This window comes from Fukomys damarensis, unplaced genomic scaffold, assembly GCF_012274545.1.
Source record: "Fukomys damarensis isolate Sample0158 unplaced genomic scaffold, DMR_v1.0_HiC HiC_scaffold_35, whole genome shotgun sequence".
NCBI lineage: Eukaryota > Metazoa > Chordata > Mammalia > Rodentia > Bathyergidae > Fukomys > Fukomys damarensis.
In genome coordinates, this window is record NW_022900947.1 from 37,472,699 (window position 1) to 37,487,570 (window position 14,872).

Consider the following 14,872-nt stretch of genomic DNA (forward strand, 5'->3'; position numbering starts at 1 on the left):
TGTCATATTTTCTTTTCCCTTATTCCCTTTCCCCTACCCTTCCCACTTTCCCTACACCTTTAGCCCTTTTCTTCCTATTTCACATTGCTATTTATCCCATTAGGATCTTGTGTACTATTACAGTTTTTCACACCAGAGAAACTATTCGGTATTTACACATATGTGACTTATTTATTTCACTTAAGAGTATATTCTCAAAATGTATCCATTTTCCTATGAATGACTCTAATTTCTCATTCTTTATGGCTGAGTAGTATTCCATTTTATAGAAAAACCACATCTTCTTTATCCAGTTTTCAACTGATGGTCAAATGGGCTGTTTCCAAGTTTTAGCTATTACAAACTGCTAGCACCAAATTTTAAAAAGGCTATCTTTCCTCCACTGCACATTTTTGGCCTCTTCACCAAATATCAAATAGCTGAGTGTACCTGGAGTTGATTCTACATCCTCTATTCTACTCCAGTGACCCATGTGTCTGTTTTTGTTCCAGCATGATGCTGTTTTATCACTGTAACTTTGTAGTATAACTTGAAGTCTGGGGTTGTGATGACTCCTACTTTGCTTTTGTTGTCCAGGATTGCTCTTGAAATTCTAAGTCTCTTCTGGTTTCATATGAATTTTAGGATTGTTTTCTCTAATTCTGTGAAAAATACTGTGGGTTTTTTTCATTGGTGTTGCATTGAATCTGTAGATAAGTTTTAGAAGTAGGGCTATTTTTATATTATGGTTCTGCCTATCCAAGAATAAAGGATGTATTTTCATTTTCTCATGTCCTCATTGATCTCCTTTTTCAGAGTACTGTAGTTTGAGTTGCAGAGGGCCTTCACTTTCTTGGTTAGGTTCATTCCTAAGTACTTAGTTTTTCTGATGCTATTGTGAATGGTATTGTTTTCCTAATTTCTTTCTCAGCAAATTATTGGTGTAGAGGAATGCTACTGATTTTTGTGTGATTTTTGCATTCTGCTATATTGCTGAATTTGGTTATTAATTCTAGAGGTCTTTTGGTGGAATATTTTGGATCTTCTATGTAGAGGATTGTGTTTTCTGCAAATAATGATAATTTGACTTCTTCCTTTCCTATACATATCCCTTTTAATTCTTTCTCTTCCTGATTTCTGTGGATAATGTTCTCAGTATTATATGAAACAAGACATCTTGGTCTTGTTCTTCATTTTGGATGAAAAGCTCTCAATTTTTCCCTGTTTAATGTGATGTTGGCAGTAGGTTTGTAATAAATGGCTATTTTCAGATTGAGTCAGGGTCCTTATATACCTGTTTTCTTCAGGATTTTTAATCATAATTGGATGTTGGGTCTGTCAGAGGGCTTTTTTGCATCTACTGAGATGATCATGTAATTTTTGTCCATGCTGATATTTATGTGGTGGATTACACTTATTAATTTGTTCATGTTGAACCATCCTTGCATACCTGGGATGCCTGCTTGTCTGGTTTGGTGGTCATGAGTTTCTTAATGTATTCTTTGTCAGGGAAATATTTTATTTCACTATCAACTTTGAAGAAAGTTTTGCAGAACTTATCAGTCTGTGTTGGAAGTTGTTTTCTTTTAGGGCTTGAAATACTTTACTGCAAGCTCTCCTGGACCTTGATGTTTATATTGAGAAGCCTGCTATAATTCTAATGAGTTTACCTTTATAAGTGATTCATTGCTTTTTCCTCCAACAGCCTTTATGATGCAGTTGATGTTGGACTTCAGGGATTTTGACTGATGTGTAGTAGAAGGGATTTTTTATGATTGTGGCTATTTGAGGATCTATATGCCTCCCTTATCGGTGTATTAAATTCTTTTCCCATATTTGGAAAATTTTGTGCTATTATTCTGTAAATGGGTTTTTATGCCATTTGTGCCATCTTCTCAATCTTCACTAATTCCAATTAATCTTATATTACTTGGCTTTGCATCATCTAGATGCTGCTGGCTCCACTTTTTGTGTTATCTTGTTGTTTTTAATGTATCTCTGAAAAATTAGCCTCTGACAGTAACCCTATCTTCTGACACTCTGTCTTCACACTGGTTGCTTCTGCTGCCCATACTTGCAATAGAATTTTTAATCTTCTGAATTTCTTTAGTCTTTTCATGGACTCTGATTCTTAGCTAAACTGGTCATTCATGTTTTGTAACATTTTATTTAGCTTAGGTAGCTTTTTATTAGTGTTTTCTGTAATCTTAATTGTTTTAGCTATTCAATCCATTGTTTATTTAGTTATATTTTCTTTTACCTCACTGAGCACCCTATTGATCTGGTTTTTAATCTCCTCTGTTATTCTTTCATATAGTTTGGGTGTGTGGCTTTTGATTTCTTGCCCTTCACTGCCCTGTGGATCTGCTCTGGAAGTTTTAGGAGGCATTTTGTTGCCTCGTCATCTCATGTTTCTTTTGAATTCATTTAATTTGTGTGTGTGTGTGTGTGTGTGTGTGTGTACATGCATGTGTGCACCGAGGTCTGTGGGTTAGCTACAGTGGAAGACTTTTCTGCTAGTATGGAGCTAGTGTCTGCTTTTCACTGATGCACCCTGGGCATGGCTAACTATAAGCTTTTGTTTCTATTCTAAGTTCAACCACCTCCATTTATTTGCCAGGAGAGGCTGCAGTGTATTTGGCCCAATACCCAGTTCTCTGAGACTAGATCACAGAACTACTGTTAGTGTCACAAAGGCTATCCAGATACTGACTACGGAGAAAAACAATAGCAACAACTACACCACCTTGGCAATAGCAACAAAATCAGCCACAGTAATAATGTCAAGGACAAACTGGATATTAACACACCCTGAGAAGCAATTATGTACTTTCTCACCCCAGTCACTGTGGGAGGGTAACACTGGAAATTCTGAAGTAAAGTTCTTATGTGGTTGCTCTTGATTTTAATGACTGTGTTTTGGTTAGGTAGGAGAATATCCTTGTTTGCGGGAAATATCCACTAATATATCCCAGAAGGATAGGATGACTGGTTAGCCACCTAGAATACAAAAGGTTTAGATAAGAAATCCTTTGTATTGTACTCTCAACTTGTCTGTAAATGTGTAGTCATTTCAATTTTTTGAAAAAGGAAAAAAGTTAATTTTTGCTGGATAGCTTAATGAGATTAAAAATTTTATTTGTGCATTGATACCAAAACCACATCATATCAAGACCAGCCTGGGCTACATAGTGAGTTCCAGGGCAGTCTCAACTACATAGTGAGACCCTGTCTCAAAAAAAAAATTTTTTTTTAAAAGACCAAGTCTATGAGAGCCATTAAAATCAAGAAATTGTATCGTTCCACTGTTAAATCTAATTCTCAAACCCATTGAGTTTTTCCCAGCAGTCCCAATAATAATTCATATATGAAATGAATTAAGAATCATGTATTACATTTAATTCTCATGTCTTTTTGTCTTCTTCAGTCTTTCCTGTGTTTCATGACTTTGACACTTTTGTAAATTACTGCTCTGTAAAATGTTCCTCTGGTGAGGTCCAGATTAAAAATCAGGCAACTTTAGCGTAAAGGTCAAAGTGATATTACATTCTTTGCACTATGTCCTATTAGTCTGTCCTTTTATTGGTGATAAGCATATCAATTACAAGATAGAGGTGCTGCATGCCCAGCCTCCCATTAAATGTTACTCCCTCCCCTAGTGTAATTAACAAGTATTTTGTGACAAGGTGTTTGAAACTTTTTTTGGTTGGGGTGGGGGTTGATATAGGGTCTCACTGTGTAGTTGAGACTGCCCTGGAAATCACTGTGTAGCCCAGGCTGGTCTCGAACTCACAACGATCCTCCTGCCTCAGCCTCCTGAGTGCTGGGATTACAGGCTTGCACCACCATTCCCGGCAAAGAACAATAGGTTTGATGGCTGGGAGGTCATTCTTTTTCTTTTTTTTTTTCGGTACTGGGGATTGAATTCAAGACCTTGTGCTTGCAAGGCAGGCACAGGAACCACTGCGCTACATCCCCAAAATTTTTAAAATATCTTTTCTTTCAAAAACTCCATTTAAAGGCCAGGGATTAAGCTCAGTGGTCCCTCCTCCTGCCTCAAAAGCACAAGGTCCTGAGTGCGATCCCCAGTGCCAAAAACAAAACAAAAACAAAAAAAAACTCCATTTATTCCTTTACTTGTCTCAGTATGAACCCTTGGTTTCCTATTTTATTCAATAGTTTATAATCTCTAAATACGTTGTTTACTTTGATGCTCAACTTAGCTTCCATGTGGCTGGAAGGAGCCTGTTCAAGCTGGCTTCTGTGTCCCTTTGACATGCTCTTATCATTCTTTGAACATTCCCTTCATTTCTGAAACGAGATGTTTTAAACTCAGCCTGTACTTGCTGTCATTTCATCAAGCCATTTCATCAGCCATTTCTCCAAGGAGTTTAGTTCTTTTTTGTAAAAAATAATACCAAAAAAGCAAGACCTGGGCACTCATAGGAAATGCTTATAGCTCTCGGGGTGTCACCATTCCCCACTTAGCTCCATAGGCACAGCTAGCTGGACAAACGTTTATATAGTGTGTGTGCTCACATACACACATATCTGTATCTATCTTTATACACTGAAAGGCACAAATTTTCATGAATATCTTCAATTCTCATCCCATAACACAGGTTCTAGATCTAGGATTTATTTGTTTTTGTGTTACTGGGGATTAAGCCCAGATCCCTTGCACTGAGTTACTTCCCCAGCCCTGTTTTTACAGACTGAGACAGGGTCTCACTCGGTTGCTAAATTGCCCAGGTTTGGCTTCAACTTTCGATCCTCCTCCTTCTCAGAGGGGTGATTCCCGATGCGCTACTTACATTAACTTTTTCTCCACTTAGGAGAAATCCATCTTATTGATGACATGCTTACTTATTGGATGAATTCTTCAACCTATAATACTCTGCCTTGTCCCAGACCCACCTTGCATACCATGCTCACCCTGTCCAGTCTCACATCCTTACACAGCCCCCCCCACCATGTAGACACCTCCCTCAGGTTACTCAGACCCTGATGCCCCACTTAGATCAGCAACCGCATCACCTTTAATCTGCATGAGCACCAATATGCCTGGCTGGACACCCTTCTTCCTCCTTCCATTCTCTCTCCTCTCTGTGCCTTGTAGCTCATCCCACTCCACCCACCAAACAAACTCAGGACTGACTTGCTCACCAAGCAGCAAGGAAGAGCAAAACCCAAAGTTTTTAAATTTATGAAAGGCTATTAGCACTATTTATTTTTACTCTTTTCTCTCTTAAAAAATATATTAAAAAAGAAAAAAAAACCTCCAAGATCTGGATCCACAGCTTTCTCAACTACTTTTATTTAATAGGTTGTGTCTATGTGTTTTTATTTAACATTTTTTGCTGCAGCAACTGGAACCATCACAGATTCTCTGCACCCATTATTTCATATCAGAGTTGATCCTCATGCCAGAGAGTGGTGAAAAGGAAGAAGAGTCCACAGGGAATCTATTTCAAGATCCTCCATAGATAACTGAATCCTCTGGTAATTTTCCTATTTATGCTATTTTTTTTCTATAAATGCACACACAAATTGAATGCCTTTTCCATCTTACCAAGTGTATATCACCCATTATGGTTGTAACTTTTGCAATTTCAGTTTGACAGCAAAACTAGCACAAATTTCTTGTTCCTTCACAATCGTAAGGGCTGCTTGATCACAAGCACTGACACAAAGACAGTCAATCTAAAGGCAGAGGCGGCTACTAAGTGACAAATAGGCAGGTAGCTGGTGCAGGGTAGCTAAGCTGGAAAAAGAGCTGATTCTCATCCTTATTGGCATTGTCTAAAATGTTCCCCCAAAGGCTCATTGTATTTAAAATGATGGGCTTTTGAGAAGAGATTGGATGATGAATGCTCAAAATTTGATTGCATCGCTGGGAGGACAGGAAGTAGAGTGTAGCTGAAGGGAGTAGATTGTGGCATTTGACCTTGAGGACTATACCTGGTCTCCAACAGCTTCCTTTCTGACTCTTTCCCTTTCTCTCTCTTTCCTGGCTTTCATAAAGTGACCAGCTTTCTACTGTCACACCCTTCCTCCATGATATTTCTGCCTTGAACCCAGCTGACTGCGTGTTGAAACATCTGAAGCCATCAGCCAAACTAAATTTCTTCCTTTAAGTTGTTTTTCCTCAGATATGTTGTCACAGCAATAGATAAATAAAAACCCGACTGACATACTCACCCTAGGTAGGACAAGGACATCACAAGATTTCATCACATTATTCAGAATAGTTCACAGTTTAAAGTTTATAAATTATCTCTGGAGCTTTTACTTAATATCTTTGGGCCCTGTGGATCATGAGTAACTGAAACCATGAAAGGTAAAATCATGGATAAATCATGCCTATTTCTGGACCTTGCTCTATTAAGGAGAAAAAGGCAAATTTGGATGATTTTTAAAAATGTTTTCTCTTTGTCTTTGAGAAACATGAGAGAAAGGATAACAAAATTTTTAAGGAAAGCTCTGTTTTAAAAGTTACCCCAGGGGCGTACCCAGCTCCCAACCTAATCCTGGCCTATCTAGTAAAAGACCCTCAACACCAGTGACTGTTTCTCCCCATTCTTCCCACCACCCCCACGTTGCACAGCTGGGTAAAATGCTCAGCCAGATTAGATACCCCCAAAGGACCCAGGGTAAACGGTGGCTCTCAACTTTCCTCTAATTGCTTCTGGGATGGGATAAGCAATTTTGCAGCTTGATAGAGGGTCACTGTAACTGGCATTGGAAAACACCCACTAAGAGGGAAGCAAAAATGAAGGTTAGTGCGGATGCCTCTCACCCAGGCTGCGCTCCTATGGCATACTCCCCTCTTCCTGAGTGGGAGCTCCTAAATCCCTTGGAATATTTTAGGGAGGGACAATTGTTGGATAAAATTGTTTGTAAAGGATCACAGGGAAATATGAAGTAAAATAATGTAGCTTTGATTTTTCAAAGCACACTATAGAGCTGTAGTATCTTGCTTACAGGATGAGCTTCAGAACCCGGCATCACAAATGTGAAAATTATGTCCTGTCAAAATAATCCTTAAAAATCCTTACAGAAGTGGCACAGTGGAAATCAATCTAAGTTCTAAATCTTCACAAAAAATCCCACAATTATTTTTCTAGAATTGGAACAGGTATTCACTGAATACCAGATTAATTGGCTCAAAGTGAGAGGACAAAAAGGTACGGATCTTTAAATTCAAAGTCCATGTTATTTACTTTTATCTCCTTGCTGAGACAAAATACCCAGTACCCAAAGTTAGAGGGGAAAGTGTTTATTTGGCTTTCAATTTGTAGAGGTTTCAGTCTGTAATCAGAGGGCTCCAAAGCAGACAGACATCACAGAGGAAAAACAACATGGCACCCACATGGAAACAAAGGCAACAAAGGGAGTCTTAACAGCACCTTTCTGCTCCTTTTATCTTATTCAGACTATGGGGATTAGGGCAGTGCCAAACTAATCTCTCACACCTAGTAGTTTAGTAATCACACACCCTTAACTGCAGCATCACACATTCCAGACTCCACTACCTCTGAAAAAGAAAGTTTGCATGAGGCTTTGGGGGACATCTAAACACAAAGCACTACAGATCACAGGTAGAACTCTAAGATGGATAAGGAACCAGGTTCTGAAACTGACAGCAGACTATCATCCCTGGTCTTGGGCTCTCACTCCAGGGCGCAGAGCCAAAGGCCAAGCAGCACAATGCATCTGTTTATAGGGTTCTCTCTTCCCTGAACTGCTGGGGTAGGGTTTATTAATTAGTCAGAAACTAAGCTTCACAAATGTAGGGATCTTTGTTTTTTTTCCCCTGCTAAATCCCAAGTGCCTACCACTATCCTTAGTATATAAATATCTGTTGGATGAATGGATGAAACTATTCTTTCTGTCCAGACTGTGTAGCTAAATTCTTCTAAGTGAAGATTATTTAGGTCTAGCAAAAGGGTTTCACCTTTTGGATAGGTGTGCTGCCCTCACCAGAAAAAAATTCAGATTGAATATTCATAAAAATATTTTTCAATATTCAAGGAATCTATGAAGCCACTAATTAATATTTCCTGATAGTGTCGACTTTTAATAAGCTGCTGTGGCACTTTAGCAGAATGCCACTCTCCTGGCTTTGGAGAGACCTGCATTTCAATGAAAGCTGCAGAACGTTTGCTTTAAAATGCTCCCACGTACTGGAAATTGAAGGTATTCCTCAAATACCACCAACTAGAGTCGACAGGCCTGAGCTGAGCAAGCACGAGGAGAGGCTCCAAAATGGTCTTTCACTTCACCCCTGTATTTTCTGCCTTGTTTACCAAGGTAGCCTGGTGGCTCACTGGCCCTTTTCCACATATGTCATTTTGAGCTTCTTGCAGAGTTTCAGCACCAATATCGAATGGCAAGATGGATCACCTGCAGGCCTCCCTGGGTCCCCAGCCAGCCCAATCAGGCGTTGAAAGCCATTTGTCACCACCAGCTCTGATGGCTTGGACATGTAGACACGGACTACAGGGGCATTTCAAACAGCTGCTGCAAGGTGAACTGATGGAGGTAACCACTAGTGTTCTGAGAGGCAAACATAATTTACAGGCACCCGGCACCCTTCTGCAGAGCTCAGAGTGGAGCAAACGCTGCTGCCGAGTGCTCAGGAATGAGGCAGAACGAGCAGCAGTGCTCTGGGACGTCTGTGGTCCTTTTTGAGTAAACAGAAAAGGTAGAGAGAGGTATTGGAGACAAGCCTTGAGATAAGTGACAGGTTGGAGAGAGCCACTGACTCAGCAATCCATAGACAAACTGCCCTGTGTACTACACACCACACTGGAGTCTTAGTTATTTTCTCATTGCCAGGACAAAATACCCAACACCCACAAGTTAAAGAAAGACAGGTTTATTTTGGCTCACAGTCTGTAGAGATTTCAGTGCATAGTTGGCTGGTTCCAAGGCAGGGCAGCAGGGCACAGGGGCACCACAGAAAGAGGAGAACCGGTTCATGGCATGGTAGACAGGAACCAGCAAGTGATAGAGGGAGGAGACAGTATAGATAACTTTCCAGGCCACACCCACAGTGACACACCTATTCCTACCAAGCTTTACCTCCAACATCACACCCAGCTATAAACACATCAATGGACTAATCCCATGATAAGTATCACAATCCCGTGAGCTAGGCACCTCCAAAAAGCCCCACCTAAGAGCACAGGAAGCTTTGGGGAACATTTTAGATGTAAGCCATAACAGGTAGAAAGCTCGCATTAACAGAATATGATCTCCTAACCTGAACAGTGATTGCCTTCCTGTAAGAATAATAACTATTATAAACTATGCCTGATCTGAAGCAGATTTAGCAAAGCAAAAGCAGAATAAACTCTTAGCGAGTAAAAGTTTGAGGCAGGGAAAAGATGAGGTCATACCGGATAAGGGTGAATTCTAAATCCAATATGACTGGTGTACTTGTAACATGAGGAGGGAACTCACACTCACACAGGGAAGACGGCTGTGTGGTGATGGGAGCACAGATGAAGTGACATCTACAAGCCCGGGGACACCCAGGACTGCTGACAACCACCAAAAGCTAGAAAAAAAGGAGGAAGGAGTTTTCCTTCTAGCCTTCAAGGGGGCTAGACCCTACCAACACCTTGATTTTTAACTTATAGCCTCTAAAACAGTGAGCAAAGAAATTTCTGATATTATGAGCCAATCAATTCATAACAACTTGCTAATAGCAACTCTAGGAAACTAGTACTGTTCAGCATTTATTTATCTTAGTGAGTTTCAAATATTTCTCTGCATAATTCATTCACAAAGAGTTACTAGGTGCCAAATATATTTCTGAAACTCATCCAGCAATGAAGATAATTGAAAAATCTGTTTTTTTCAGCATGTATTCTAGCAAAAGAGAGAAAATAGTCAAAATAAGCTATAATACTGTACACACTTCATCAAATGGTGATAAGTTTAAGAGGGGTCCTAAAGGGGTGGAGTATTCATTCTTAAATCTAGAATAAGTTGAATAGTCTCATCAGATTTTGCTCTGAATATTGACTCAGGATCCTCATATTTTCATTCTTATGAAAAATGGTACAACATGTAAGGGTATGTGTGGGCGAGAAGAGACTCCCTCTACTACATCAGTTTCTGCTCTAAAACCAAGAGACTCATCAGTCTTAAAAGCACATTAGAAAGAGGAAAAAATACATAAGCAAAAACTATCAAGACTAAAAGGGATTCTAGGACTAATGCACACTTGTTGGCTGATTATTAATGAATCTAGCCATTTACTAGTCAATAAAATCCAAAGCAGTGTAAAAGGCCTCAACAAAACAGAAATGATTCTGCCAAACACTCCTTAATAGAAAAAGCACAGAGATGCTAGGACAAAAGAATTTTTACTTAGAATATCATTAAAAGAACCTCATCCGGCAGTAAAGAGGATCTTCTATCCATGCTATCCAAAGAGTCACCCTTAGCACTTGAAATGTGCCTAGTGAGGCTGAAAATGGAACTTTAATTTGATTTAATTTTGATTTATTAAATAGCCCCCATGCTGCTAGCCACTACTCTATTGCACAGCATAGTTGTAGAACCACAGAAAACTGGCTGGGACTTTCCTCACTTAGTCTGAGATGGAATACTCAATAACAGGTTGGGGCTGTGGGGATTTACCTTGATTGTGTCAGTTTGATTGGCTTAAAGAAATGCCCTGTTAATTGAGGGCCTGGGTGAGTCATGGAGGTGCTATATATGGCACCTGCCCTTTCCTCTCTAGCTCTGTTCCCTTGCTCTGCTTCTCAGCTGCCACCAACTAAGGAGCTTTGCTCCACCATGATGTTCCTGCCTTGGAACAAGCCAACCCACAAACTGAATTCCCTGAAACCACAACCCAAGGTAAACTTCTGCTTTTATTCCATGGCTTTTAGGTAATATGTCCTAGCAAAAGGAAAGCTGACCAATCCAGGAACCAAGTAGCCAAAGCAATTTGAGGAAGAGAAAGGTAAAGGCTTCATACTTTCTGATTTCAAATTATATTATAATGCTGTAGTAATCAAAATAATCAAGCTGGCATACAAACACACACATGGACCAATAGGAACAGAGTAGAGAGCCCAGAGAAATATCTATGCATTTATGGTCATCTGTTCTTTGACAAAGGTACCAAGAATAGACAATGTGGAAAAAGTAGTCCCTTTAACAAATGATTATCCAAATGCAAAGAATAAATTGGTCCTCTATCTCATACCATACACAAAAATCTAGTAAAAGTTGGTTGAAGACTTAAACAAAAACCAAAAGCATAAAATTCCCAAGAGAAAATTATAGAAAAAAATCTTCCCAGCATTGGCTCTTGCAATAATCCCATGCAGTCAAAAGCACAAGCAACAAAAGTAATGGACTACTGGGATTACATCAAACTAAAACACTTCTGCACAGCAAAGGCAACAATCAACAGAATAAAAATTCAACTATAGAATGGGAGAAAATATTTTCAAACTGCATATATTAAAGAATTAATATCCAAAATCTATAAGGAAATCCTATAACTCAGTAGCAAAATGAAAAAAATTAACATTTTTTTAAAAAATAGGTCAATGACCTGGACAGACATTTCTTTAATTAAATCCTACAAATGCCCAGCTTTTCAGGTATATGAAAAGTTATTCAACATCATCATCATCATGGAAATGCAAATAAAAGCCAAAATGAGGTATTGCCTCACAACTGTTAGGATGGCTATTTCCAAAAACAAAACAAAACAAAAAAGTCATTTTTTTTTTTAGATATGGAGAAAGGAAAACCCAATATACTATTGGTAGGAACCTAAATTGGTATAGCTATTGTGGAAAACAACATGGATAGTCCTCAAAAGATAAAAGTAGAACTACCATATGATCAAGGAATCCCACCTCTGGATGTAGGAATTGAAATTAAGATCTTGAAGATACACCTGCATTCCCTCCTCTACTTCAGCATTATTCACAATAGCCAAAACAAAGAAGCCACCTAAATGTCCATTGGTGCATAAATACATAAAGAAAATATGTGAATAAGTGGAATAGAATAGTACTCAGTCTTCCAAAAAGAAGATAGTTCTTTTAAAAAGAAGATTATTCATCATGCCATTTGCAAGAAGATTGACGAACCTGGGGGACATTATGCTAAATGAGAAAAGCCAGACACCGAAGGACAAACACTACATGATCACACTGCCATGAGGAATCTAGAGTCAATATCAGAGAGAGTAGAATACTGATTGCTGGGGCAGGAGGTGAGAATGGTAAGGTGTTGGCAAAAGGGCATAAAATTTCAGCATTGCAAGATAAGTAAGTCCTAGCCATCCCTGCTCCATTGTTAGCGATATTATATATCATACTTAAAATTTTACTGAGTGTAGATCTTATGATGTGTTCTTATAACAAAATAATAACAATAAATGGAGCAGAAGAAAACTTTTGAAGGTGATAGATATGTTTATGACACTGATTGTGGTGATAGCTTCACAGGCATATGCTTACTCCAAATTCATCAATTTGTATATATTAAATTTGTGCAGCTTTTTGTGTGCCAATACCTCAATAAGAGGTTTTAACAAAAAAAGGATTAAAGCCTTCGTAGAATGTAAAACTGCTGCATACACAATACCTCCAGTACACATTTATTTCCTTAATCTTAGCAGTGTCCTTGCAATCATCAACAGTATGATGTGGTCAACAGTTTCTGATGGAAACTCAGGCTCAGCAAGATTATATGACTTGCCCAGAGCCTGACATTCAAGGGGTAGAACAAGATGGCCAACACTGAAGCTTACACTCCTTTTAAATTCTTCCTGCCAAGGCCTATCATCTACGGCATCTTTTCCTCTTAACATTTCTTCCACTTCCACCTTTTTGAACATCCTAAAATCCACAACTGATATTTTGGGAGAAAGGGTATAGAAACTGAGAAAAAATCAAGTCCTTTGAGTGCTTAGTGTTGATCTTGTACTTTGAAGGTAAACATCCTTTGGCCAACATATACTGTTTCCTCCATTTCATCAAAGTGGGATATGGAAAACAGTGCCAGGGCAGAGGAGGTGTGAATGAATACTCACTGAATAATTTATTAAGGAAAAAGTGGCAGTTTAAATACATCTTTCTTGGAGTTAAAGACATCATATTATAGTGATATATGTATACCTATTTTTATAGCAATACAATTCATAATAGCTAAATCTTGGAAGCAGCCTTTATATCCATCAATAGATGGATGGGTTTAGAAAATGTAGTATTTATATATAATGGAGTTCTACTCTGCTATAAAGAAGGACAAATTTGAGTCATTTGTAGAAAAATGGTTGTGCCTTGAGACCATAATGTCAAGAGGAATAAATCTGACACAAAAGCTTAACTATAGCGTGGTTTCTCTTATATGAGAAACCCCAAGTATAAATAAATTACAGAGCAAAATAAAAGATAGGTAATAGGAAACAGGGAGGCACATATAGCTTTTGCAAATGGGAAGGAGACCAAACAAGATATGGAGGGAGGTGGGGTGGAGAGAGAAGGGAAACTAAAAGGAATTAAAATGTGTTGGGGACTTGTACCAACTCCCCACAATGAATGTAACCATTATGTGCTGCAAACAAGTACTGATAAAAACTTTTTTTAAAATAAATAAATACTCCTTTCTCCCTTGTATCTGTTCAGCTAAAATTTGATGTCATAGCTCCCCTGGTCCTCAGGGGGACTCACCAGTAGAGACATTCAGAAGCCCTAACGCTTCTGCGCTGAAGGAGGTTGGAGGTATAAGAAAGAGGAAAATTAAAGATCAAGGCACCTTATTACCAGTATGGACAGTGACAAGTTCAACTGTAGAGAGCGTGTAGAGAGTGGCTATACAAACTCTCAGCAGATATTGGGGTGCTCGGCTTCTTCCTCAGCTTCCGGTCTACCCCCTATCCTATCTAAAAGGAACCTTCTTTTAGGAAAAAGCCTCCTCCTCTGGGGGTAGGGGGGAGCTTTACTGAATCTTGAGATGTATTTGATACCAGGCCAGAGTAACTCCAAAAATATTCATCCTATGAAACCCTTGGTATTATGGGAAGGATCTCGAAAACCTATGTTCCCCTGAGCACTCAGACCCCCTACAAGGACATCCAACTTTTTCAAGCCTCGGGCACCTGGGTTGGGAGTGATTTTGAGCACAAACTTAATGATTGGGCGCATAATAATACAAAGGAGCTAATGAATATTGGTTGTTGTTGTCGCTGTGACCAATGGGGCGTGGGCCTCATTTTCTTGGAATTATGGCAAAATTAATGGTTTACATCACCTTTAATTTCAAAACTCTGCTAAAATGCGTTTTTGGACAACAATCCCCGATTAACCCTGATCTCACTCCTTTTCTGGTAGCGGTCTGGGGTCGCTTTGCGGTCTTCCATCAGAAATTAATTTTTTTAAAATGAAATTAAAAGCTACAGACCACAATTGTGAAAAGTTGTCAAAGTCTTGCAACTCCGGTTCATAGCGCACTGGTTTCCCACAAGAGGAACGCTGCACTTTATGAATTGCTGGGACAGCTTTCCGGAGGAGCCCGCAACTCAGAGAGGGCAGGGCTGTGCAAGCGCCTACACCGCCATCCACTGGCCCCGGTCAGGTGGCGCAGACAGCAGCCCGCCGCGGCATCCCGGGAACCGAGTTCCACGGGACCAGACCGACACCTCATAGCGCACTGGTTTCCCACAAGAGGAACGCTGCACTTTATGAATTGCTGGGACAGCTTTCCGGAGGAGCCCGCAACTCAGAGAGGGCAGGGCTGTGCAAGCGCCTACACCGCCATCCACTGGCCCCGGTCAGGTGGCGCAGACAGCAGCCCGCCGCGGCATCCCGGGAACCGAGTTCCACGGGACCAGACCGACACCCCTCTC

The 14,872-nt window shown here is 39.7% G+C and overlaps 1 protein-coding gene across 1 annotated transcript in view; it reads right to left on the bottom strand.

Annotated features, from left to right (window-relative positions):
• Corin (corin, serine peptidase) overlaps window positions 1-14,872 on the bottom strand; it is a 243,289-nt gene that overhangs the window by 227,370 nt on the left and 1,047 nt on the right. The window lies entirely within an intron of this gene.